The sequence below is a fragment of the Stenella coeruleoalba genome (genome assembly GCF_951394435.1).
Source record: "Stenella coeruleoalba genome assembly, chromosome: 4".
Classification (NCBI taxonomy): domain Eukaryota; kingdom Metazoa; phylum Chordata; class Mammalia; order Artiodactyla; family Delphinidae; genus Stenella; species Stenella coeruleoalba.
Window position 1 is genome coordinate 127,596,542 of NC_137149.1, and position 26,271 is coordinate 127,622,812.

The 26,271-nt window shown below is 40.0% G+C and overlaps 1 protein-coding gene across 8 annotated transcripts in view; it reads left to right on the forward strand.

Moving 5' to 3' along the window:
* The window catches only part of INPP4B (inositol polyphosphate-4-phosphatase type II B), a 717,808-nt gene that overhangs the window by 243,045 nt on the left and 448,492 nt on the right, over positions 1-26,271 (forward strand). The window contains exon 1 of one of the 8 annotated variants that reach the window (XM_079920300.1): positions 18,352-19,055. The exons of the other annotated variants lie outside the window; for them this stretch is intronic. The gene's annotated coding sequence lies outside the window, so the exon portion shown is untranslated. Of the gene's footprint in view, positions 1-18,351; positions 19,056-26,271 lie in introns of those variants that run through there. 8 annotated transcript variants of the gene reach the window in all.

Sequence of the window (26,271 nt, forward strand, 5' to 3'; positions counted from 1 at the left end):
CCATCCAGCTTTTTGAAGTGTGCTCCATGTCACTGACATTCTCTTGGCCATCTGCCATTCTCAGCTTCTGCTTTAGCTGGGTTGGTTTAGTTTGCAGATCAGTGTGTCCATCTGTCTCTACAGCTAGGCTATGGGCTTTTGGGAAAGCCAAATCCACCTTGTCTTCATCTGTGGCTTTGAAGTGCTTGGTCCTCTAGTTTGTTGTAGGGCCTCAATCATTGTTCGGGTTGAATAAATATTTTAAAGCACAAGAGGTGAGAGGAAAACCTACCTTCTTGGCTGTAAAATAAAAAATTCACGGGCACACACACACACACACACACACACACACACACACACATTTTCATGATAGAGATGAGAGATCAAGAGGTAACGGAGAAAAATCTTGAGAAGAACTCTATTCTGGGTAAGTTCCCTTAGCTCAGAGAAGTTTAACTCTCCCACCTCAAAGGGATTCAAATAAAGAATGGGGTGTGGCTGCCCCCGTGAGCTACTCTTCTACCAAGATGACTAACATCCTGGTTTGCTCATTTTGAGTTCACAGACCTTAATTATGTAGCACACAGCATGAATCATCCTGTCTGTTCCTACAGAGAATACCAATTTGTCTTCCAGACAGTACAGCAAAGCACACCTTCCTTTGGCCACTACAGGAAAAAGTGAGGAGGAAAGTACCACAGACTCTCCTCTGCCCATCAATCGGGGAGCGTTTCCTCTCTGAGGTGATAATAACCTGACCTGTGACCACCACGGGGTGCACAGGGCTCTAATACCTGATGGTTGTAATCTCAGGCAATGGCCTTGCCATTGTATCAACCTGGACAAGTCATGTGCCTCCCTGGGAGCCTCAGGCATCTCATGTAAGACAAAAGGGCGATTCTTCCAGAAAGTGAGAATCCACCCTTCTGCTAGAACAGGCTCCAATGCAGCTGGCTTTTAAACTGTCATTTCCCCCTCTACTTACTACACTGTGCTGTTGCCTTATCTGTTTATTAACATGGAAACCAAAGCAGAACATCTCACCTACCTGGAATTTAGTTGCTCTGAAACCTCAGAGGCTCTGGGACAAGGGCAGGAAAAGCTGTTCCCAGGAGGTATACAAATGAGACTTGTGAACCGTCACTGTCCCATGCCTTATACCCAATGCCTGTTCTCCTGGGTTAAGACCATCAGGTTACTCAGCCAGATCTCCGTGACACACATGTCTCACCATCCAAGGCATGACTTGACTTTTAAGCCACGTTCAAATTGGGATTGATTGAGGGGCTGTGAAGAGAAGCAGGCACCCTCCCTCCCTCCCACGGTATTTACTTTCAAAATGTAATCACGCTGGAAGGGGGATAAAGGACAGCGCAGACATCCCTGTCATTCATATTCCCCTGCTCTGCCTCCCAAGGCTTGCTCCTTCCTGGACCTGCCTCTTTCTTGGCATTTTTGGTTCCTGCCTCTCCTCTCCACTTTGGCCCTGGACCCTAGACTCCAGCATTTGGTTAGATCTCTTCATTGTGGTTCAGGTTAGTTTACCCTCTACGTTTCAGATCACTCTCCTAAATGTTACCTGCGTTCTCCCCAGATTCTGACTTCCAGCCATCACCTTTGATGACCATGGGCTCCCCATGCCCTGCTTCTGTGCCAGAATTGCACTAATCACCATCAGAGGGCACGGTGCTGGAGGAGATTAAATCACCAGCAATGGTGAGGAGGGTGAACATAGAACCTAACAGGAAGGGCAGAGAAAAGCTATTAAAAGAAACAATCAGGGCTTCCCTGGTGGCACAGTGGTTGGGAATCCGCCTGCCAATGCAGGGGACACGGGTCGAGCCCTGGTCCGGGAAGGTCCCACATGCCGCAGAGCAACCAAGCCCGCGAGCCACAACTACTGAGCCTGTGTGCCACAATTACTGAAGCCCGTTTGCCTAGAGCCCATGCTCTGCAACAAGAGAAGCCACCTCCATGAGAAAGCCCGTGCACAGCAACGAAGAGTAGCCCCCGCTCGCTGCAACTAGAGAAAGCCTGCGTGCAACAACGAAGACCCAACGCAGCCAAAAATAAGAAAAATAAATAAATTAAATAAATAAACAAGAAAAAGAAAAACAGACAGAGAAACTAATGAAAAGCACAGGTTGTGGTGTACAACGTGGGGTAATTGAAAGGACTCTGGAGAAGGTGGGCGACCTGGGGTAGGTCACTGTTTACGTCTCCTTCATTACATCATATCGCTCCTCTCTCGTCATTAGCATCCTCATCTGTAATTGAAAAATCTAGATGAGCTCTCAAGTCCTGTTTAATGCTGACATTCTGTCATTCTAAGGGCCACAGAAAGAATGCATTTCTGAGGGCCTCACAGACATGATTGTATTACAGGCCAGTGTGATAATTAATATTCACAATAATGACTCTGGGTCATCAAGGAAAATGACATTATGCCCAATGTACTTTTAAGGAAGGCCTCGTATAGTTTAATACATTTTAGAATGATTTTCTGTCAGAATGTTAAGTGGAAAAAGCATATACTATATTCGCTCCTAGAAAGGTAACCCCTCTGTTATGCTGGAAATTGGTGCAGTCTAGAATGACAGCATTTTTTAGGATTCTGTAGAGTGCAGCATGATGTATCTACAAAACATTTGATCAAGATAACTGCCTCATACTGAAGTGCTCACCAATGACAGAAAAACTTTCCAAATTAAACAATTTAGATGGATTGTTACGGAGGCAATCAGATTTGCTTTACCATTAATACGTATTTTAAGTTCTGACACACTAATCTCACGTCATATTGAATTCCTTCTACGAGACAGGACCTTCTGGGTTGGCCTTTTCTCCGACTAATTTATACATTGATCTTATCACTTATATTTCAGGAAGGAGATTTTCCTCTGATGACTTCCTTGATTTTCTGTGTGGATGTTGGTAGTCAAAGTGCTTTGGCTATAGTTCCACTACTGACAGAGAAGCTTAAAATGCTGAGGCCACTACTGAAAATTTTCACTCGTTTGCCATCAAGTCCATGAGTCTCTCATTGCTGGAAATATTGCTCTGTAGTGACTGGTATGAACGACTTGGCTCTTCCACTATTTAAGTGTTCCAGGGAGAGAGTTTTGCAGCCACTGGAGAGGCATTTGAGATATATCTTTCGAAGCTGTACCTTTGGGCTTCCCTGCAAACTTACCACTGACCAGAGTCACAGCCTGTTTCCCCTTCAACTGTGACCTGTGTTAATAGCGATCCTTAGCTTATATCTCTTTCCAGAAACATCAAAGGGTGTTTTAGCTTTTATTCTCAGTCTTTAAGAATGCAGTCTCTCAAATAAAATACGGTGGTGATTAGCACATGAAGTTGTGTTGTTGCTACCTGAATATTGCAGAACCAGGATTTCTTATGGGTTCCCATAACATTTTGGTCTCAAGAAGAGACCAGATGTAATATATCAGATTGTAAATTGCTCTCCAGATTTGTTCCGCACAGATAAGGAAATATAATACAATAGAAAGCGAGGAGATCTTTCAGTGTAAATCATTGGAGACGGCATCTTCCTTTCGGGAAAGGTAAAAGCAGCATTGTTCTGCCAGCCAGGGTTTGGCTCCTTTCGCAGCTCTGTGTCACTTCAGCTAAGTCACTTAAGCTTCACGGTCTTTCGTTTTCCTGAGATATGAAATGGGGTGTAAACTCAGTGACCTCCGACGGCCCATTTGGCTGTTTCACTGTCTGAATCGCTAGTGAGCCACAAGATGAAGGTCACTTTTCCTTTGCCAACTGTGGCTAATTGGGTAGCAGAAAATCAGTGCAGTGTTGGAGGTACTCATAAGTAGTTAATGTTTAACTATTGCCTGGACAATCCTGCAAGGACATGGGGGTTCAGAAGCTGAAGGGTCCTTCAATCTATTTGAAAGATTCCCAGAGCCCGGTGGGTGGGTTAGAGTATATGCACTATTTAGTCAGAAGGTTTATTTTTCTTAATTAATTAAGTAAGCAAGTAATTTTTGGCTGCGTTGGGTCTTCGTTGCTGCTCACGGGCTTTCTCTAGTTGCGGCGAGCGGGGGCTACTCTTCGTTGCGATGTGCGGGCTTCTCATTGCGGTGCCTTCTCTTGTTGTGGAGCACAGGCTCTGAAGCGCGAGCATCAGTAGTTGTGGCTCGTGGGCTCTAGAACGCAGGCTCAGTAGTTGTGGCATACAGCCTTAGTTGCTCTGCGGCATGTGGGATCTTCCTGGACCAGGGCTCGAACCCGTGTCCCCTGCATTGGCAGGCGGATTCTCAACCACTGCACCACCAGGGAAGTCCCAGAAAGTTTATTTTAAAAAGGGTCTGGCTAGCATTCTCAAAGGCTTCTGAGACTCCAAAATGTATTTGTACATAAAATATTGATTTGAGGGTAAGTTCTCTCTCTGACTTTGTAGGGAGTAACTGCTCAGCTTTTTGAGGGCTTATTTGCTGTCCTGGTTGCCTTGGTAAAAATGTACAAAAAGTGTAAAAAAATGGAATCAGAAAAAGGGGAATAAAGAACATATGTATTACTGTACAATAGGAATATATAGTCAAAAGTATGATTTGAAAGAATATTGAAAGAAACAAATGCTCAAACTGGTAAGTTAACCAAAATGCTCCAGACAAAATGATTTATAACATGATCTTAATTTTATTTATTTATTTATTTTTAATTTTTTATTGGGGTATAGTTGGTTTATAATGTTGTGTTAGTTTCACATGTACAGCAAAGTGAATCTGTTATTCATATACATACATCTATTCTTGTTTAGATTCTTTTCCTATATAGGTCATTACAGAGTATTGAGTAGAGTTCCCTGTGCTATACAGTAGGTACTTATTAGTTATCTATTTTATATACAGTAGTGTGCGTGTGTCAGTCCCAATCTTCCAATTTATCCCTCCCCTCCCTTACGCCCTTGGTAACCGTAGTTTATTTTCTACATCTGTAACTCTATTCCTGTTTCGTAGATAAGTTCATTTGTAGCCTTTTTTTGGATTCCACGTATAAGCGATAATATGATCTTAATTTTAAAAAAGAGTATAAAATATTAATAGTGTTTGCATACAAATGGTAAAATTATAGATGATTTCTATATTCTTTATATTAATCTAAAGTATTTTCATATTTTTCTAAAAGCATATATAACTTTTATAAACTGGAAAATTAAATGTATTGGGAATTGAGTATTCCCTTAGATGGTTTTTCTATGTGCTTAAGGGTGTATTTTGTCCAGGTTGCATTACTGTTGAATGGTGTGGCCTTTTTTTGGGGGGGATGGAGTGGGGATTAACAAAAGTATATAAAAACTTACTTTAAAACATTGTTTGAGGATTCTTATATTTTGACTTTACAATAATAGATTATAAATGTGTCACTGAACAGCTTTTAAGCACTTACACTTTCACTGTCCATTTGGACTCTTTTAACAGTTCTGTGGCAGCACGGCATTATAATTTCCCCAACTCGTATTATATTTCCTTCAACTTGTATTATAATTCCCCCAACTGGTAAGTGGCTTGTTAGTGGGGAGAACCTTCACTGTGTCACCTCAGGTTCCTAGGTTTCTCATTTTGGGACATAAACTCTGGTCAAAAAACTCCATCAGTAGTATTTTACTCTATCCAATAAACATTTCTAGATGCAATGAAACAAACTGAGTCTTAAATGAATGTCCCAGTCACTTTTTCTGAAATTTACATCCCCGATTATCTGAACTGCAAGCCATTTTTGTATCTGTATTAGATCTAACATCACTTGCTCTTGCACAGGCAAGATAAAATAGTAGGTGACAATGAATGTAATTCAGGGTAAAGGAGGCTTTTGAGAACTAGAGCTGGATACGAAGTTGTCCTCATATGAACTTGCCTTAAAGCTAGAGCAGGGGTTCTGCAGTGGACGTGTGGTATCTTCTTTACTCCTGGGTCTCTTTGGTTATCACTGAGATTGGTTGAGAGTTTCATCTCTTCACTTAGTACTTACTCAGAGACCTTGAGTGAGTTACTTAGTTACCTCCTTTGTGCCTTGGTTACCTTATCTTTAGAGAAGAGTAATGGGGATAATAGCGTTACCTACCTCATAGGGTTGACGAGAGCATTCGTGCACACTCCCACTATAAAGTTTTCAGGGTGCTGTTTGGCACCAAAGAAGTGCTTAGCTATTATTGTTAGCTCTTATCATTATTATTATTGTCATTAACTATAAAACTGTTGTGCTGTAAATACATCGAATCTTCACCTTATAGGTGTTGCTTCCTTGATATATTGTATTCTAAGACTGCAAACCCGTAACTCTTTGGGCATTAATATAGAAACATTTCTATAAACCAGTTTTTTTCTACACACCTATAATCAGGGTCCCTCAGATACAAACTGTAGAATTCCATAAATAATATACGTAACTGAAAAAGTACAACTCCCGGAATGTAACCATAAAATACACTTGATTTTGTTTTCCACTGTCCATGTAAAATATATTCAGTAGGAGAAGTTTTTCCTCCATTACTGGATGAAACTTGCAACAAGTTCATTACTCTTGGATAACAGGAAGTCATAGGGTCACTTTACACAAAAAATACAGTCTCGATTCAGAAAATAGGCTGTCTAGTCCAATATATTAGTCCACACTCAGTCTTTATTTGATCCCCTCCTCCAGCTGAGGCACAGTTTTGGTGGGTCACCTGCCTGCAGGAATTGATCAGCCCCTTCAATCTTCACACTGGCCCCTCCCTCTGTACCTCTCTGCGGCTCTTGCTTCCAACCCTACCAAAGTCAAAACAGGGCAAGAGAGAGGGGGAGTATAAGGTCGTGGAGATCATTCTTTCTTGAGTGATAACATCACAATTTGCTTTGTTCTTTCTTGTCCTGGCAGGGGTGGTTAAAAGATGTTTTTCTTGCATGGATGCTTCTGTAGGTTCTTTTGAAGGTTCCCTCTGATAGCAATGTCCCTGACTTGGGGAAAGGTTTCCATCCATCCAGCTGGGACAGCCCACTCTGCCTGTGGTTTTTGTGGTGGGCCCTTCTACATGGCCTCTTTCCATTCTCTTTCCTGTCCTTTTTGCCCTTGAGGAGAAGTAACAGCCCCTGTCGGCCAGCTCTCCCACATCTGGTCCACAGAAGACAGTCACAAATTTGTTCTGATAAACTCAGAGAACCAGGGGGATTCCAACATATTAGTAATGACCTGGTTATGCTCCTAGAGCAGTTACTCATTCCATCTCTCGGCAGACTTTACAAGAAGTCAGACCCGGTCTGCTATTCACCGCCACCCACCACGCCCAACACACATACCCTGCAGTAGTCACGCATTACACTTTCGGAGTAACCCCCTTGAAGAGAGACCCTCACTAGGGTCTAAAAATTACATTCATGGGAATTGGAAGCCCTCACTAGGTTTTAGTTACAGGGTGCAACTTCCTCCAAAGAAAACTTCCACACAGACTTTTCTTCGCAAGACTTTTCTTCACTTTTTTTCTTCTTCCAGGTTTTAGACCTTCATGTAGAATAGGGGCTTCCATACCCATGCAGCTGGCTCTTGGGGTCTTTTCTGGGGCTCCCCCTGGTGGACACTTCTGCACTTACATTGATGCCTTTTAATCTCGAGCATTTGGCGTCGCATTTGCAATGTCAGGTTTAAACTCCGGTTTTATGGAACAGGTAGGACTTTTTCATATGGTTTTAAAGTATTTCAGAAATGTTTCAGTCATTTTATCCAACATATAAGCTGTCAAGATTTCAAGTTAAAGGTAACTAAGGCCATGGGCTTCCCTGGTGGCGCAGTGGTTAAGAATCCACCTGCCAATGCAGGAGACGTGGGTTTGAGCCCTGGTCCGAAGATCCCACATGCTGTGGAGCAACTAAGCCCATGCACCACAACTACTGAGCCTGCACTCTAGAGCCCGAGAGCCACAAGTACTGAAGACCACGCGCCTGGAGCCTGTGCTCCGCAATAAGAGAAGCCCCCGCTCGCCGCAACTAGAGGAAGCCAGTACACAGCAACGAAGACCCAACACAGCCAAAAATAAATAAATAAAATGGATAAATAAATAAATAAGAAAACAAAACTTAAAAAAAAATAACTAAGGCCACAGGAACACCTATGCATTTTAAACTTTGGGCAATTGTTGAAAATCTGAAGAGGAAAAAATGCCCTGCAGTGAAGGAGAGCAAACATTACTGAGCATCATTGGGAGGTTTTTGTTTTTTTTTTTTTTAATGCTGACTCTACAATTGAATTCTAAAATTAAGAAAAAAGAACACTTATATTACAATGAAGTCAAGTGACCTTTTAGCTACACAGCTTGAAGTGTCGCTAATGGATTTAGCTCCATAAGAAAGAGAAGTTCCATTTCATTTTCTGCTTATTATCCACAAGTATAATAGATAATGACTGTAAAGGGAAATTAGTCATGTGACAGTGGAAATGAGTTTACATAAAATTCATTTACTTGAAAATAAAAGCACTCATATTTACCGGATTTGCAGATCCCTAAAGAAGTGGTATGGTACCAGCACAGTTAAATCATAGAACAAAGTGCACCACTAAACTTAATTGGAAACAGCATTTATGTAGTGATTGAAATAGAAAGATTGAAAATGTGGACAACCGTAATGTTTTCTGTTGGGATGAGTGCATTTAAATGTAAGAATATGATACTTTAATTTGTAAGTGTAAACAAGAGGTACTTGAAATTGTGCACAGGTATCAGTACTTTGAGAAATGGGCTTCCAATTCCCATGAATGTAATTTTTAGACCCAAGAAGTACGATATTTCCAGAGGGGTTTTTTACTCAGGATAGTGAAAAAGTTACTGTTTGGGACATGTAAATATGCATTTTTTCCCTCTCTCTGAACATCTGCCACCTTTATTTTATTACACAATCAAACCAATTGATGCTCATTTTGAATAAGGAAAATGTATAGTGTTTACACTGCATAAAAGACTCATTCAGTGAGTTTTCATTGGGATACACGGCATCTTATTTCATCTTACTGAATTATGTGTATTAGAAGAATACAATCTAGTTATTATTGATCTGGCAAAATGGCTTTATTGGTTTACCGTATTCCCAATTTGAGAAGGAAATGAGCTTCATAGGAAATTGGTTATTTTTAAAAAAACAAGTACCAAGAGCTGTGGCCCTGGAAGCCAAGATTCATCTGTATCCCAAGAAGGGAAAAGTATTTCATAAAATTAACTCTTTAATATTTGACTCCATAGTCCTGAATTACGTTTCAGATACCATACTAAGCAATTGCTTCATGTGTATTAATTAAAGTCAAGAGATTATTTAAAGATTGGCAGACATTTAAATTTTATATCAGAGATGAGATTTATATCAGAGACTTATCTGATATAAATTTTATATCAGAGATCAGATCAGAATCTGCTAGTTTTTCTTGTTAGTTTTCATATACAAAAAATCAGGTGATTTTTTTCACTTTCTGATAAATAGTGCTGTATTTTCCTCTAATGGAGAAGAAAGGTTTTGATTATTCCTTCAGTCAGGGTCTAATCAGGAGAAGGAAGCCACACATTAATTTGGATGGAGAAAGTTTAATATAAAGAGAGATCAACTATAAGGGAGGATTGGAATAACTAATAATATAAGAATAGTGGACCTAGGGGGCCATCACTTCCCCGAGGGCTGTGATAGGGTTTCCTCCCTCCTGCCTCCAAACCTGAGATCCAGATCTTCTTGGAGAGGGCAAAGCCATGGTCACAGAATGGTAGAGAAGTTGCTGGCAGAACCCGCAGGACATGTGCCCCCTAGCACTTGTGGAAATCCACCCTCTGTTTGCAGGGAGGTGTATCCCCCGAGGCACTCTGCTACAAAACCACCTGAGAGGACTGCCGGGGAATCTGCTGCGGAGTGAGTGCTGTTGGCCCTGGTGATCTTCACGAGCTGCACACAGTTGTTATGTCAACTCCTCCCCAGGCAAGAGAAGTCTCTAGGCCAACCTATTAAATATATGATAATCCTTATATCCCTCTCATTCTTAATTCTTCTCCTTGAGCACAGATTCTAATTTTTCAGCATTCCTCTAGAATCTGCCCCACTGAAGCAAGCCAAATAGTCCAGATATAGTTGGGGAGAATTAAATGAGACTAACAGCCCATGAGTTGGAGCATGCACGTTTGTTAATATAGCCTAATACCACGTTAATGTCAGCAGCTGCCTCAAATGTTGGCTCATCAAACTTTTGGAGAACTAACACCTGTACATTTTTTCCATATAAATTGCTTCCTTGCTCATACATATGCCATTGAATATTAGAACCTAAGCATAGATTAGAATATTAATTAAGTTGCCCACCGCAATAGCTTTTAAACTCTCTGGAAAACGTGACTCAGTCATTTAGTACATTTTCTTATTCATATAATTTGGTGTTACCTGTAAATTTAAGAAACTTATCCTCTATGTTTGTATTCAAATCATTGATGAAACAGGACCAGTCCAGGTGTTGCATGAATGCTAGAAGCTCATTACTTCCCAAATTGTGCTTAATTCAAAAGATACTCTTTGTTGCTCTGAGAAGAATTTCATGATCATTTGCTTTGTTGTAGATTCACATAACATATTAACATTTAAAAATTGGAGGCATATAGTAGTAAAAAAATATGTAAAATTTTATTTATGAAGAAAATAAGTGTATTTTGACAAGGGATATTATTTTCCTCAGCAAGACCCCCCTTGTTCAGTAATCTCTTTCTCTCTCTAGTTTTTAACAGCATCATTTTGATTAGTGCTGACGTGGCCTATCTAGTCAAGGCTAGAAGCACATACTCATGTTAAAAAACCTGTGCTTCAACTAGTTATGGTGAGGCTAAATGCTTTAGCAAATAACCTCTCAAATCCTTGTGTCTTTTTTTTTCATCCTCACCCCGCAGCTTGTGAGATCTTAGTCCCCCGACCAGGGAGGGACTGAACCTGGGCCCTCGGCAGTGGAAGCGTGGAGTCCTAATCACCAGACTAACAGGGAATTTCCCCAAATCCTTGTGTCTTAAAGCAGTAAAAGTTTATTTATTATTTTCTTTTCTTTCTTTTTTTTTTTTTTTGCGGTACGCGGGCCTCTCACTGTTGTGGCGTCTCCCGTTGCGGAGCACAGGCTCCGGACGCACAGGCTCAGCGGCCATGGCTCACGGGCCCAGCCGCTCCGTGGCATGTGGAATCTTCCCAGACCGGGGTACGAACCCGTGTCCCCTGCATCAGCAGGCAGACCCTCAACCACTGCGCCACCAGGGAAGCCCAGTAAAAGTTTACTGCTTGCTGGTGTCACGGTCTAATGCAGGAGGCAGGTGTGGATGGTGAGGACCCTTCCACATAGTCGTTCAGGGAAACTGTCACCTTCAAAGTGAATGCCCGCATCCTCACCACATGGCCTTGAAGATCATTTCAGAAGGAGATGGGAATATGGAGAAGGCCCACTAGGTACATAACCACCTTAGACCACAGGTCACTTCCTCCTATGTCCTCTTGGTCAAAACTTGTCATAAAGCTGACCTGAATAAAAGACCAAGAAATGTCACCCCCCCAACTTTACACTATGAAAGGAAAGAACACATTTGGGGGACTTTCCTGCGGTCCAGTGGTTAAGACTCTGCCCTTCCACTGTAGGGGGTGCAGGTTCGATCCCTGGTCGGGGAACTAAGATCCTGCATGCCACGTGGCACGGCCAAAATAAATAAAATTACCAATCACTAAAAAGCAAAAAACGCATAAAAAGTTAAAAAAAGAACACATTTGGGATAGTCAGCTAGTCATTTATGCTCTAGTGAAGAAGAGGGTTTTATTGGTTGCTATTTTTGTAACAGAACTCTGACTAGGAAGAGAATTATATCCATACTTACTTAGAAGAAAAATTTGGATAAGCTATTTGAGGCAAAGAGTAAGATGTCAGGCACATACTAAAAACAAAAACAAAAAATCAGAAACCAAAAAAACCCGTCAGAATCCTAACGACATCCTTCTGTTTTGCTGACTCTTGAGATGAATTTGCTTATTCAGTTTGGGGGTAGAAGCTGGGACAGCTGAATTATTCTGATTGATAGAGAAGAAGAGAGAAGACTGACATTCCAAAAAGAGCTTTAAGTATTAGAGGAATGAGGAAGCCTGATAAAGATTGAAGGTAGGACCAGGAAGAAAAACACCAGGGTAGGGCACAACTGCAGGAAGCCTTTGGAAATTAGAAAAGTCTTGGGCTAGTGGAGGGGCAGTGGGGTTGGAGGTGGAGGGAATGAGAGCGAGAGCAAGAGAGAGATTTTTTTGGAGCATTTGAAGCAATGCTTAGATCTGTGTTTGGCAAAATATAAAAATAGAGATGATACAAGACAAATGCAATGGAATAGAGGCATCAGCGTCCGCATTACACTCTGTAAACAGAATTTCAATGTCATCCAAAGTACATTGTGTACAATGTCATCCAGGGTACACATTATTTTTCCTAAATAACGGCATTTTATCATTAGGGTTCAGTGCAAGAAACAGAAACAACTCTGGGTTCTTCAGGCAAAACGGATTTGGCACGAGGATTACGTGCTTACAAAATCTTTAACGGATGGAGGAGCCACCCCACGAATTCGAATTCCGGCATCAAAGCTTTCACACCGTCTCAGGCTCCAGAAGTCGGGAACTGCTGCAACCACAGCCAGACTGCTGCCAAATTCATAGCCTCTCCACAGCCACCAAGCAAGGGAAAAACTTGCAGTTGAGCGGCTGCTGACACCCACGTGTGCAGCAGCCCATCTGGCCCTCACAGTGTCACTGTCTCCCTTGCATTCTCCAGATCTTAGGGCAGACACGAAATCGCATCCCAGAACCTCAGAGCAAGGGAGCTGAGAAAGTGAGATTTTTGCCTTCCCTGTTCAGTAATTCTGACAAGAAGCAGAACATGGGCAGGGGATGAAAGGGGATCCAGTATCAGCACAGACATTTTATTTTCATAGTCAGTGCTGTTGTGTTTTTTTTTTTTCTCCTGGAATCAGTCATTTTATTAAAAGCTTAGTAATATTTTTTCCTTCTCAATATTATGTTAGTATTTCCAGAAGTTATCTAAAATGTACTAGTTCACTTTATCATAAACGCACAGCCCCCTTCTCCCTGTTAGTCCCCCTTTTTCCCAAGAAACTCTTTAATCAAATATCCCAAACAGAAGCACAAAACATACAACAGATTCAAAAGGGCAATGTTAATTTACCATTGGAGTGGGGGAGTGATGTGGAAGTTTATTCAGTTTGGCCAATCTCTTCCTCACCAGGCTCTCACAGGCACCCTTACAGTGGGAGCCAGGGAAGAAACTTTGAGACTCACTGGTCTATATAAAATAATATAGGTTTTGTTCTCACATTGGCAAGACACAGTGTGAAAAAGACTCAATTGAGGCCAGGGGAAGGAGGCTGCAGTAATTTGTGTTCTTTACTAGACGACCGATCCAGTCTTTTGATTTTATTGGTTGGTTCCATCCGTCAGCACAGCTGAGCTGAGCTACTGTGACCTCCATCGAGTATCAGCTCTTCGAATGTACCTCATTGACTGATTGGTTGACTTATTACAGATAAATCTTTAAAAGCAGAATTATTTTGCCTGATAGCATTCTTCATTCGAATATACTTTGAATCATGTTCTTCAGTAGGGAAAAATTTTTTTTGTTGCTGTTATATTGTCCTGTAGATGTGCAAGAGAAATGTCATCTGGCTGCTTTATGACTTTCCCCAGACTCTCAGGTATCTGGGAGCCAAGTATGGTAACCAGCTAGCAGGTGGGGTGAACGACCTGACGCCAGTCTTGTATTCTCAACCTGGAGATCATGCAAACTTCCTGGTTTGAGAATGGAGGAACAGTTCTGGTCTGCATCTGCTATCTTTGAGCCGTGACTCACAGATGACTGTTTCCTCAGCGTGATGTTTGTGTGTGTGACTGTGTGTGTGTGTGTGAATGTGCGCGTGTGAATGTTTGTGTGTGTGTTGGTGGGGAGGGCTTGTACCTTTTTTTTTTTTAATATATACAAAAAGAGGCCTGAAGAGAGCTAGGATCAAGTTCATATAATTTCATATAATTTCTAACTACAGTGTGTGTCCCTCTCAAACACCTTTTTTTTTTTTTTTTTTTAAAAAAGGGTTCTTTTTGTGTTTTTTGGTAAAGAATGTGTAGTTTGTAACTGTAAATGTTCTTCCGCACTATCTAAGTTGCAGGAAGTCTTATTTCTTCCCCCCCGCCCCAGGTATTTCTGACTAAGGTTTTTTGTTTTTTTTTTTTTCTCTTTTTAACCTGAGCTTTTGTTTTCCTTTTTTATTGAGGTAGCATTGGTTTATAACATTATATAAGTTTCATGTTTACCCCATTATATTTCTACTTCTGTATACCCTACAGTGTGCTCACCACCCAAAATTTATTTTCCTTCTGTCACCATACAGTTGATCCCTTTTACCAGTTTTGCCCTCTCCCCTGCCCCATCCCTTGTGGTATATAAAAAACTATTAAACAAGCAAAAACAAAATAAATGAATAAACCAAACAAAAACAAACACGTAGATACAGAGAGCAGAGTAATAAGCATGTACTTTGAACTATTGTCCTGTATTGCTTCACCATAATACTTAGGCTGTAAAGTCAGAAGTTCAACTGAACTGAACTGAATTACAGAAGTAATTCCAACTCTATTAACTACCCTTAGCAAATCTCTTAATATCTTTGGTCCTCAGTTTTCTTGCATGCAAAAAGGAAATGATGATGATAAATTATAGTGCTGTGTGCAGTATATCTCATGGTGGTTGTGAGCAGCAAATGAGCTAGTGGATATATAATTAAAACATGAATAGAGAGGGGGTTCTGTCTGGTCTGTTATTCTTTAAGCAAAATTTCATTGAATGCACATCTTATTTTACAAAGACCATCTTTACCTGGTCAGTTGGTACCTCACATAAATGTAAATATGGGTAACCTCTTTGCTGTTACCCAAAAGCTTCTGGGAAGGAAGTCTTATTTAAATAGGGAAATTATTTTGTTGAAATAATTCTGGGGAAAGTATTTTTACCTTCCTTAACCTTCATGCCCACACCTGCAATAGGGGTATGTGAATGGATACTATCCATCATGAAAATAGAATTTCAAAGTGGCTTGTTCACCAAGGACAATGCAATTTATATGCTTCTCAGTGTTTATAAAAAGAGAACCCTTCAAATTCTTTAAGGTTATACTTAGCATGAGTCATATTTTCTTAAACTGGCATATTCATTCAGGAATCCTTTTATAATATCACAAAGAATTATGATAACTAGTGTTACATTTAGGCAAAACAAATGTGAGTTTGCCTGAAAGATTATAGCACAAGTATTTAGCTTCATGTTTATGTAAATTTCTTACATAAATTTTTTATATCTGATATAAGTATATATATATATATATATACACACACACACATATAATCTTGATGAATTTGCTAAATCATAGTTAGAAATTATTTTTATAAATTTCTACCCTGTCACAAGACATTATTTTTAATTTATTACCATTTTTAACACACTCCAGATTGTTGGCTGCCCTTCTTGCCATGTGGATTTAACCAGTTTAGCAGTCAGTGTTGAACGTGTTCATGTTTAAAAAATAATGCTTACAAAGAAAGAGTACGGGAAGCCACTTACATAAGGATTTAGGGGGGTGATGAGCCATGAAAAGCAAGCTGTGCTTTTTGGTGCCGCTCTTAAAAAGGTCATTTGTGATGATCATTTTCCAGAATGCTCAAGTTTAGGTGAGGGTTTTGTTGCTGTTTTTTAAGGTATAAAATGTTTTTAGGAAAGGATTGGGAATAGTACATTTTCCTGAAATAAGAATTTATACATCTTGAACTCTAGCTTACTTTGGTTTTCCTTTGCATCCCCTCTGAAAGTAAGATTTGAACAATTCTAAGTAAATTTTGGAATAATTATTAAATATTTTTAGAGTTCCTGCAGTAAGGTATTTTTCATCTTTCCTGTGTGTGTGTGTGTGTGTGTGTGTGTGTGTGTGTAACCTCTGCTCTCTGAGAACTTGTTTACTTTCTATTTTGTTCGTTTAGGCAACATTTTAGACGTATGTACTTAGCCTCCATCTAAGGTATATTCCTTGGTTTCCCTTTAAGAATCTGGCTTGCCCACTTTCCCACCTAGTTCCTCTTTCCTCCATTCCCCATTCCCATCTCTAGAAATCTATATCTACTGGTCATCCAGGACTCAGCAGCTGTCAGTTTGAATATATACCACTGGGCTTACTCTGAAAGTTTTCCTTTGCTAGTTACGAATCGATTTATTGTCCTGTTAAATTAAGCACGATTAACCATCCCCTCTTTCCTGGAACCTATGCCTGGTAAACTCTTCAAAAATTATTTGGGATCGGCTGGAGTGGTGTTGGATGGAGAGTGGGAAGCAGGAGTGGAAAGTCACATTAAAAAAGGGTCAAATTTCATTCACTGCACTCATCCAAGTTTGGCCCCATTCAAGCCTCAGATGGAGGTGTGCTGGGATCTGACTACATATGCTGAAGCCCTAGATGAATGTAGCACGCATGAGCGACATAGGCTGTTTCATTTCTTCTCTCTCCTCTCTCTGGAGTTCAGCATAACCAGGCTCAAGGAGCGATAGAGGAATTCCAGTGGAGTATTTTTAAGGATTCATTTCAGTGTTGAGGAAATGGCTCATGACCTTCACCTTAAATCTTTCATTAAAGCAGTATATTTGAGGTCAATCAAAACATATCTTTAGGTAGATGATCTGAGGGTTGTTGACATTTACAACACGGTAGTGTTCATCAAGCCGAAATAATACTTCCACAATTAATCACTAAAAAAACCCTCACAATAGGTTTTCTAGATTGTGAATTCTTTTCAAATACCTCTAACTTGATCTGAAAATTTTATCTTATAGATGTAAATTATTGACTAGTATGATCAATAAGGGTGCTCACTATAAACATCAATTTCTATTGTGACTAAGAATTACACTTGGGAACCAGAATTTGGTTTTTAATCTGTAGAAGAGTTGAGGGAGGATGCAAGTTTTTTGGAAAACATCAAGTGTGGCTAGACCTTACACTGGGTGCTTGGGCCAACACAGAAAACACATGAGGTAAAAATCTACAGCTTATTTCAAATACATTAGACAGAAATAATGCTCGGCCTACTTTTTGTGTCAGCAACACGTTTTTAAGGTCATAATGACAGACAAGAGCACAAGTGAGATGCAAACTTAACATTTAGAAATTTCATGAAATAGCAATGAAATGCCAAGCTGCAAGAAAAAGAAAAAACAGAGGTTTAAAAAATATTTTCACTAAGTTATTTTATATTATTTGTTAAATTGCATTTAATTCTGTCTTTATGCCCAATACTGTGTTAGGTCTGAGAATGCAGACATTCCTACAGTCTAGCAGAAGAGGCAGGCATATAAAAAATTACCAAAACAATGCATTTTATCATTAATTCATATATACTTAATCCTTCCTGGGAGTGATCAGGGTGGGGTCTTAGAAGGAAGTGAATGGCATCTTCAGGTAGGTATTGGGATTTTCTAGCCAAATGGGGCAACTCTAAGAAAAAGAGAATATTTGAAAAATTATAGATGAGAAAGAACATGAGGTATCCTGGAAACTCCACACTTATCAGACGAAAAGTAGACTTTTACAGACGGTAATTGGAGGTCACCAATGCCTGGTGTGCCATGTGTGTCTACTTCCTTGATAAGACATTGTCGTATAACCAGCAGATCAATGGTACCATAGATTTCATTTCCTCATTCAGGTGATTTTACTTGCTGTTTTTGTTTTGTCTTTATCATGTTTTCCAAACTCAGGTGGTCTTATGAATCATGGCACACATGTGAAGGAGGAGAAGCATGTTAAACCACTTATTCGTATAAAAGTGATTTGTAGTGTGTTTCAAGTTCCGACCAAGGAATAGGTCACATACATAGGAGCAGAGTTTTAGATGTGAGAGGGCAATGCACTTGAGAGATGAGGAAAGTGAAGTTGGAAAAAGTTTTAGCAACCTGCCCAACTGACTTGGCAGCACCTTGCCAGAGGCAGAAAAGAAAATCAATATCATTCCCCCCAACCTTGGTTATTTTACTTGCTTACAGTCAATTCATTGATAATAGAGGGATGGAGTCATCAGGAAACTAGCCTTCCAGGTGCCTTCCAGGTGCTGAGACAGCCACTTCCTATCATATATAGCATTGCCTAGATTCCTTACGTACTGATAGAAGCTGTTTGGTGAAGTGCAGGAAGAGGCATCTTCAGCTCTAGAAATGCCCGGGTGCACTGCTCTATGTGCAGCTAGAAATGCCTGGGTGCACTGCTCTATGTGCAGCTAGAAATGCCTGGGTGCACTGCTCTATGTGCAGCTGCCGCTTCTTTTGACTTGAAAAAAATAACGATTTTTCGACTTAGAGGGAAATAAAATCCTAAATTGTAGAAAGGCAGAAAATGATGATAATATAGTCTTTTGTTAATTTTCAGGTGGTTAATTATCAGTTGAATTAATGGTCATTTATCTTTTCCCTGCTTAGAAATCGTTCAGTTCCGATTTTTAGAAGTTAAAATCAGAAATGCATTCTGAAGTGGAAAGTGGAGAAAAGGAGGGCAGTTAATTACCAAGACATACACAGAAAAGAGATTTAGCAAATCAACTAGCATTGTTTATAGAAATAGTAAATATACGACTTTGTTAGATTAAATGAACCAAGGATTGAATGCCTATTTTCATTCTTATACAGATAACTGGGAAATTTACTTCTATACTATTAATCTGTCAATAATTTTACTTGCCCTTGAAAAAATAGGGCAATTATGATATAACTATATAGTGATGAGACATCTTGGTTCTGATGAATCCTTACTCTGTGGGGAGTGGTGCGGTCAGAGTAGACACCTCCAAATCAGACTTTAAGACAGGGGCCATCCTCACCTATGTCTAAGGTCAATACTGGATTGGGGACATGATGCATGCTGTAGACATAAAGAGTTTGAGAAAACAATGGGAAATCCACTCGACAGTGTTCCAGAAGGAATTGCAAATACAAGCCTGGAAATCAAAGAAGGGGTGAGTAATTAAACTTAGGAATCTTACTTTTGGGTTGATAGTTGAAGTCTGCAGATTAGATGAGATTTCCATGAAAAAGAGTATGGAGCGGAAAAAAAGAGGATGATTGTAAATTGAACTTGGGGTATGTCTACACACAATTTATGGATTTAAGCATTCTTCTTCTTCTTTTCTTTTCTTTATTTATTTTTAAAACATCTTTATTGGAGTATAATTGCTTTACAATGATGTGTTAGTTTCTGCTTTATAACAAAGTGAATCAGCTATGCATATACATATATCCCCATATCTCTTCCCTCTTGCGTCTCCCTCCCACCCTCCCTATCTCACCCTTCTAGGTGGTCACAAAGCACCGAGTTGATCTCCCTGTGCTATGCGGCTGCTTCCCACTACCTATCTCTCTTACATTTGCTAGTGTATATATGTCCATGCCACTCTCTCACTTTGTCCCAGCTTACCCTTCCCCCTCCCCTTGTCCTCAAGTCCATATTCTACATCTGCATCTTTATTTCTGTCCTACCTCTAGGTTCTTCAGAACCATTTTTTTTTTTTTTAGATTCCATATATATGTGCTAGCATACAGTATTTGTTTTTCTCTTTCTGACTTACTTCACTCTGTAGGACACACTCTAGGTCCATCCACCCCACTAAAAATAACTCAAATTCGTTTCATTTCATGGCTGAGTAATATTCCATTGTCTATATGTGCCATATCTTCTTTATCCATTCATCTGTCAATGGACACTTAGGTTGCTTCCATGTCCTGGCTATTTTAAATAGAGCTGCAATGAACATTGTGGTACAAGACTCTTTGAATTACGGTTTTCTCAGGGTATATGCCCAGTAGTGGGATTGCTGGGTCGTATGGTACTTCTATTTTTAGATTTTAAGGAAACTCCATACTGTTCTCCATAGTGGCTGTATCAATTTACATTCCCACCAACAGTGCAAGAGGGTTCCCTTTTCTCCACACCCTCTCCAGCATTTACTGTTTGTAGATTTTTTGATGATGGCCATTTTGACTAGTGTGAGGTGATACCTCATTGTAGTTTTGATTTTCATTTCTCTAATGATTACTGATGTTGAGCATTCTTTCATGTGTTTGTTGTCAGTCTGTATATCTTCTTTGGAGAAATGTCTATTTAGATCTTCTGCCCATTTTGGGTAGGGTTGTTTGTTTTTCGATATTGAGCTGCATGAGCTGCTTGTGAATTTTGGAGATTAATCCTTTGCCAGTTGCTTCATTTGCAAATATTTTCTCCCATTCTGAGGGTTGTCTTTTCATCTTGTTTATGGTTTCCTTAGCTGTGCAAAAGCTTTTAAGTTTCATTAGGTCCCATTTGTTTATTTTTGTTTTTCTTTCCATTTCTCTAGGAGGTGGGTCAAAAAGGATCTTGCTGTGATTTATGTCATAGAGTGTTCTGCCTATGTTTTCCTCTAAGAGTTTGATAGTTTCTGGCCTTACATTTAGATCTTTAATCCATTCTGAGTTTATTTTTGCATATGGTGTTAGGGAGACTTCTAATTTCATTCTTTTTCAGGTAGCTGTCCAGTTTTCCCATCACCACTTATTGAAGAGGCTGTCTTTTCTCCATTGTAAATTTTTGCCTCCTTTATCAAAGATAAGGTGACCATATGGGCGTGGGTTTATCTTTGGGCATCCTATCCTGTTCCATTGATCTATATGTCTGTTTTTGTGCCAGTACCATACTGTCTTGATTAGTGGAGCTTTGTAGCATAGTCTGAAGTGTGGGAGCCTGATTCCTCCAGCTCCATTCTTCTTTCTCAAGAGTTCTTTGGCTACTCAGGGTCTTTTGTGTTTCCATACAAATTGTGAAATTTTTTGTTCTAGTTCTGTGATAAATGCCATTGGTAGTTCTATAGCAATTGCACTGAATCTGTAGATTACTTTGGGTAGTATAGTCATTTTCACAATGTTGATTCTTCCAATCCAAGAACATGGTATACCTCTCCATCTGTTTGTATCATCTCTAACTTCTTTCATCAGTGTCTTATAGTTTTCTATATACAGGTCTTTTGTCTCCTTAGGTAGGTTTATTCCTAGGTATTTTATCTTTTTTTTTGCAATGGTAAATGGGAATGTTTCCTTAATTTCTCTTTCAGATTTTTCATCATTAGTGTATAGGAATGCAAGAGATTTCTGTGCATTAACTTTGTATCCTTCTACTTTACCAAATTCATTGATTAGCTCCACTAGTTTTCTGGTAACATCTTTAGGATTCTCTATGTATAGTGTCATGTCATCTGCAAACAGTGACAGCTTTACTTCTTTTTTGATTTGGATTCTTTTTATTTCTTTTTCTTCTCTGATTGCTGTGGCTAAAGCTTCCAAAACTATGTTGAATAATAGTGGTGAGAGTGGGCAACCTTGTCTTGTTCCTGGTCTTAGTGGAAATGGTTTCAGGTTTTCACCTTTGAGAACAATCTTGGCTGTGGGTTTGTCATATATGGCCTTTATTATGTTGAGGTAAGTCCCCTCTCTGACTACTTTCTGGAGAGTTTTTATCATAAATGGGTGTTGAATTTTGTTGAAAGCTTTTTCTGCATCTATTGAGTTGATCATATGGTTTTTTCCTTCAATTTGTTAATATGGTTTATCTCATTGATTGATTTGTGTATATTGAAGAATCCTTGCATTCCTGGAATAAACCCCACTTGATTATAGTGTATGATCCTTTTAATGTGCTATTAGATTCTGTTTGCTAGTATTTTGTTGAGGATTTTTGCATCTATGTTCATCAATGATATTGGCCTCTGGTTTTCTTTCTTTGTGACACCTTTGTCTGGTTTTGGTATCAGGGTGATGGTGGCCTCATAGAATGAGTTTGGGAGTATTCCTCCCTCTGCTATATTTTGGAAGAGTTTGGGAAGGACAGGCATTAGCTCTTCTCTAATTGTTTGATAGAATTCGCCTGTGAAGCCATCTGGTCCCAGGCATTTGTTTTTTGGGAGATTTTTAATCACAGTCTCAACTTCAGTGCTTGTGATTGGTCTGTTTATATTTTCTATTTCTTCCTGGTTCAGTCTTGTAAGGTTGTGCTTTTCTAAGAATTTGTTCATTTCTTCCAGGTGGTCCATTTTGTTGGCATAGAGTTGTTTGTAGTAATCTCTCATGATCCTTTTTATTTCTTAAGTGTCAGTTGTTACTTCTCCTTTTTCATTTCTGATTCTATTGATTTGAGTCTTCTCCCTTATTTTCTTGATGAGTCTGGCATCTTTTATCAATTTTGTTTATCAATTTTCTTTATCTTCTCAAAGAACCAGTTTTTAGTTTTATTGATCTTTGCTATTGTTTCCTTCATTTCTTTTTCATTTATTTCTGATTTGATCTTTATGATTTCTTTCCTTCTGCTAACTTTGGGGTTTTTTTGTTCTTCTTTCTCTAATTGCTTTAGGTGCAAGGTTAGGTTGTTTATTCGAGATGTTTCCTGTTTCTTAACGTAGGATTGTATAGCTATAAACTTCCCTCTTAGAACTGCTTTTGCTGCATCCCATAGGTTTTGGGTCATCGTGTTTTCATTGTCATTTGTTTCTTGGTATTTTTTGATTTCCTCTTTGAATTCTTCAGTGATCTCTTGGTTATTTAGTAGTTTATTGTTTAGCCTCCATGTGTTTGTATTTTTTACAGATTTTTTCCTGTAATTGATATCTAGTCTCATAGTGTTGTGGTTGTAAAAGGTACTTTATCTGATTTCAATTTTCTTAAATTTACCAAGGCTTGATTTGTGACCCAAGATATGATCTATCCTGAAGAGTGTTCATGAGCACTTGAGAAGAAAGTGTATTTTGTTGTTTTTTGATGGAATGTCCTATAAATATCAATTAAGTCCATCTTGCTTAATGTATCATTTAAAGCTTGTGTTTCCTTATTTATTTCCATATTGGTTTATCTGTCCATTGGTGAAAGTGGGGTGTTAAAGTCCCCTACTATGACTGTGTTACTGTCGATTTCCCCTTTTATGGATGTTAGCATTTTCCTCATGTATTGTAGTGCTCCTATTTTGGGTGCATAAATTTTTACAATTGTTATATCTTCTTCTTGGATTGGTCCCTTGATCATTATGTAGTGTCCTTCTTTGTCTCTTGTAATAGTCTTTATTTTAAGGTCTATTTTGTCTGATATGAGAATCACTACTCCAGCTTTCTTTTGATTTCCATTTGAATGGAATATCTTTTTCCATCCCCTCACTTTCAGTTTGTATGTGTCCCTAGGTCTGAAGTGGGTCTCTTGCAGACAGCAAATATATGGGTCTTGTTTTTGTATCCATTCAGCCAGTCTGTGTCTTTTGGTTGGAGCATTTAATCCTCTTACATTTAAGGTAATTATCGATATATATGTTCCTGTTACATTTTCTTCATTGTTTTGGGTTTGTTATTGTAGGTCTTTTCCTTCTCTTGTGTTTCCTGCCTAGAGAAGTTCCTTTAGCATTTGTTGTAAAACTGATTTGGTGGTGCTGAATTCTCTTAGCCTTTGCTTGTCTGTAACGGTTTTAATTTCTTCATTGAATCTGAATGATATTCTTGCTGGGTACAGTAATCTTGGTTATAGGTTTTTCTCTTTCATCACTTTAAATATGTCCCTTCTGGCTTGCAGAGGTTGTGCTGAAAGATCTGCTGTTAACCTTATGGGGATTCCCTTTTATGTTATTTGTTGTTTTTCCCTTGCTGCTTTTAATATTTTTTCATTGTATTTAATTTTTGATAGTTTGATTAATATGTGTCTTGGTGTGTTTCTCCTTGGATTTATCCTGTATAGGAGTCTCTGCGCTTCCTGGGCTTGACTGACTATTTCCTTTTCCATATTAGGGAAGTTGTCTACTATAATCTCTTCAAATATTTTCTCAGTCCCTTTCTTTTTCTCTTCTCCTTCTGGGGACCCTGTAATTCGAATGTTGGTGCACTTAATGTTGTCCAGAGATCTCTGAGACTGTCCTCAATTCTTTTCATTCTTTTTTCTTTATTCTTCTCTGCGTTAGTTATTTCCACTCTTTTATCTTCCAGGTCACTTGTCCATTCTTCTGCCTCAGTTTTTCTGCTTTGATTCCTTCAAGAGAATTTTTAATTTAATTTATCGTGTTGTTCATAATTGTTTGTTTGCTCTTTAGTTCTTCTAGGTCCTTGTTAAACGTTTCTTGAATTTTCTCCATTCTATTTCCAGGATTTTAGATCATCTTTACTCTTATTACTCTGAATTCTTTTACAGGTAGACTGCCTCTTTCCTCTTCATTTGTTTGGTCTGATCTGTTTTTACCTTGCTCCTTCATCTGTTGTGCTTTTCTCTGTCTTCTCATTTTGCCTGACTTACTGTGTCTGGGGTCTCTTTTCACAGGCTGCAGGTTCGTAGTTCCCGTTGTTTTTGGTGTCTGCCCCCAGTGGCTAAGGTTGGTTCAGTGGGTTCTGTAGGCTTTCTGGTGGAGGGGACAGTGCCTGTGTTCTGGTAGATGAGGCTGGATCTTGTCTTTCTGGTGGACAAGACCATGTCCGGTGGTGTGTTTTGTGCCTGTGGCCTTATTATGATTTTAGGCAGCCTCTCTGCTAATGAGTGGGGCTCTGTTCCTGTCTTGCTACATTTTTAGTATAGGGTGTCCAGCACTGTAGCTTGCTGGTTGTTGAATGGAGCTGGGTCTTAGCATTGGGATGGAGATCTCTGGGAGAGCTTTCGCCGTTTGGTATTACATGGAGCCGGGAGGTCTCTGGTGGACCAATCTCCTGAAGTCGGCTCTCCCACCTCAGAGGCACAGCCCTGACACCTGGCTGGAGCTCCAAGACCCTGTCAGCCACACGGCTCAGAAGAAATGGGAGAAAGAAAGAAAGAGAGAAAGAAAGAAAGGAAGGAAGGAAGGAAGGAAGGGAGGGAGGGAGGAAGGGAGGAAGGGAGGGAGGGAGGGAGGGAGGGAGGGAGGGAGAAAGGAAGAAAGAGAGGAAGAAAGAAAGAAAAGAAAGTTATTAAAAGAAAAAAATTATTAAAAAGAAAAAAGTTAAAAATAATAACAAAAAAGAAAGAAAGAAAGAAGAGAGCAACCACACTGAAAAAGAAATCCACCAATGATAACAAGTTCTAAAAACTATACAAAAAACAAAAACAAAAAACGGACAGAACCCTAGGACAAACTGTAAAAGCAAAACTGTACAGACAAGTCACACGAAGACGCATATGCATACACACTCACAAAAAGAGAAAGCGGAAAAAGATATATATATCTGTATATTAAAAAAGAAGGAAGAGAGCAACCAAATCAATAAACAAATCTACCAGTGATAATAAACTCTAAATACTAAACTAAGATAAACATAAAACCAGAAACAAATCAGATGCAGAAAGCAAACACCACCAAGTCTACAGTTCCTCCCAAGGTCCACCGCCTCAATTTTGGGCTGATTCCTTGTCTATTCAGGTATTCCACAGATGCAGGGTAAATCAAGTTGATTGTGGAGATTTAATCCACTATTCCTGAGGCTGCTGGGAGGGATTTCCCTTTCTCTTCTTTGTTCACACAGCTCCCGGGGTTCAGCTTTGGATTTGGTCCCGCCTCTGCATGTACGTCGCTGTCTGGCATCTGTTCTTTGCCCAGACAAGAGGGGGTTAAAGGAGCGACTGATTAGGAGGCTCTGGCTCACTCAGGCCGGGGGGAGGGAGGGGTACGTTATGTGGGGCAAGCCTGCTGTGGTAGAGGCTGCCGTGACATTACAACAGCTTGGGGCGCGCCGTGGGTTCTCCCGGGGAAGTTGTCCCTGGATCACCGGACCCTGGCAGTGGCGGGCTGCACAGGCTCCCCGGAAAGGGGCTGTGGATAGTGACCTGTGCTCGCACACAGGCTTCTTGGTGGCGGCAGCAGCAGCCTTAGCATCTCATGCCTGTCTCTGGGGTCCACGCTCATAGCCGTGGCTCGCACCCATCTCTGGAACTCGTTTAGGCAGTGCTCTGAATCCTCTCTCCTCGTGCACCCTGAAACAATTGTCTCTTGCCTCTTAGGCAGGTCCAGACTTTTTCCCGGACTCCCTCCCGGCTAGCTGTGGCGCACTAGCCCCCTTCAGGCTGTGTTCACGCAGCCAACCCCAGTCTTCTCCCTGGGGTCTGACTTCCGAAGCCCGAGCCTCAGCTCGCAGCCCCGCCCGCCCCGGCGGGTGAGCAGACAATCCTCTAGGCCTGGTGAGTGCCGTTCGGCACCGATCCTCTGTGCGGGAATCTCTCCGC